We start from the raw sequence: 2085 nt of genomic DNA on the forward strand, positions 1-2085 counted from the left end.
TAGGTTAGGTTAGGTTAGGTTAGGTTAGGTTAGGTTAGGTTAGGTTAGGTTAGGTTAGGTTAGGTTAGGTTAGGTTAGGTTAGGTTAGGTTAGGTTAGGTAAGCTTCTTTTTGATATTGTATTTTTAGGGTAGGTTATGTATCAGAGAGGAAATGTTGAGTTCTACATCTTTGTAACATGTGTGCAAGATCATTTCACATTGACCTAAGGGGATTTAATAGTCTTATGAAATTGAGACTTTATAAAAGTGCTTAATCTTGTTGACAAACCTAAAAAGGAAAATGTTGATAAAATGTCATTTAAATCATTTTACATGAAACTTGTCTTGATTATATTTCTAAACAATCGCACAGCGATTATTGGACCATATAGCAATAAAATGTCTGCAAATTTCCAAGATGTGAAAAAAGAGAGTTTTCCACCTATTACTTTTTTCCTAGAGTTGTTTTTAGAATTCAATTTTTTTCCTTTTTAATTATTTCTGCTCTTTGATGTTGTATTTTTTTTCCCTCTGACATCATATTAGAACGATGAATTACATAGACTGAAAGATACTTCACTGTCTTTTAACAGTCTATTTCCTCTTATTTGATTTTGATTTCACCATAGCTTTTACTAATGGGGTCAGGCTTAGCTAATATAGTAAACAGTGGATCCCAAACCAACCAAATGTTTGTAAGGCAGTGATGCAGTGTGGCATTGTCTAAATTTACACCGGTCAAATGCATTACGATAAAAAACAACTATGGTCAAATTAACCTTCCTATGTTTACTTCCAGCCCAGTACGAAAAAATATACGGGTGAAGAATATGGCAAAGGCTATATGATTTTATACGTAATCACGAGTTTTATTGAGCAAATGACAGTATTTAAGTTGAGAGGAAAATAATAATTTTTCGACTATTCATGGATCCATTTAAAAGCATTACTGTTATTTTTTTACCATAATAAATCAAATAAATTTTTCTATAATGAATTTTCTTGCATTTTTTAGTGCATCTGAAGAATTTTTTCTTCTCAGTAGTTGCATAAAATATTAGCCAAATAGCAAAATAATTGTAACTTTTAACCAATCCGATGCTTGAATAACCAAAACATTGCATTAAAACAATAAGTATTTGTGTTTCTGCTCTTATGTTTATTAACCTTCAAGCAAAAGGGATTTTGAATTCAAAAGCTGCTTATTATGTGGATATATGGTTTAGAAATGTATTTTAGATTTTTCAAGCCATGTATTTAAATCATCCTTGACAGTTTCTCTGAGATCTTTGTAATGCATCAGGTTTTTTGTTATCTGAGATACAACAAGGCAAATGAACAAATATAAATAATTCACTGTTTACCCCAGAAAGGTTAGAATTTCTGCCAAGTTCATGCAGGGTGTCAGTGAATCACTGGACAGAGTCAAGATTGCAGCTGGCTCTTTCTTTATTGTCAGTCACCTCACACAGGCTCAGTACAAACAGTGCTCAGTACAGGTGTCTGATAAGTAACAAGACTGCCACTAAAGTGACTACTAAATTGCGCAAAACGGAAAAAAAAACAAATGACGTCAATGCTTAAAAGTACTAAACTCTGAGGCATTTTAAAAACAGTCTTTAATGCAAAACGTACCTGTCTGCTGACGTGAAGAGACTGAATGTGGTTTGATGGAGAGGGGTTTTTTTCTGTTCCTTCTGGGTTGGCATGGATTCCTCGCTCCCTGTATGTCGCAATCTGAGAGAAAACGCAACACAAAGGACAGAGGGAAAGGAAGACAATTGCATTTTACTTCATCATTTAAAACAGCCTCATGCATTTTAGGCCACACATCCTCTAATGATTTGTTTGTCCATTAGAGACAAAGGATGGCATGTTCCGTCAGCCTTGAACATCAGACTCTCAAAAACAGAGCCTTCTTCAGTCAAAGTGTTTCTTTTCCAACACAATGCATCTGTGCTCAGACAGAACAAGCTCATTATCCTCTACTACAGGGGCTCATTAATTCGAAATCTGAGGCACTTTCTACCTTTAAAAGCTTATGTATAGAGGACTCTCAAGTACAATAGATCTATATATCTATCTATCTATCTATCTATCTATCT

At 34.0% G+C, this 2085-nt stretch overlaps 1 protein-coding gene across 2 annotated transcripts in view; it reads right to left on the reverse strand.

Moving 5' to 3' along the window:
- Positions 1-2085, reverse strand: part of LOC107100989 (alpha-1,3-mannosyl-glycoprotein 4-beta-N-acetylglucosaminyltransferase C-like) — an 80839-nt gene that overhangs the window by 65116 nt on the left and 13638 nt on the right. For both annotated transcript variants that reach the window (XM_015399713.1, XM_015399714.1), the window contains exon 2: positions 1616-1717. The gene's annotated coding sequence lies outside the window, so the exon portion shown is untranslated. The remainder of the gene's footprint in view (positions 1-1615; positions 1718-2085) is intronic.

Source organism: Cyprinodon variegatus, unplaced genomic scaffold (assembly GCF_000732505.1).
Source record: "Cyprinodon variegatus isolate N-32 unplaced genomic scaffold, C_variegatus-1.0 Scaffold1042, whole genome shotgun sequence".
NCBI classification, from domain to species: Eukaryota; Metazoa; Chordata; class Actinopteri; order Cyprinodontiformes; family Cyprinodontidae; genus Cyprinodon; species Cyprinodon variegatus.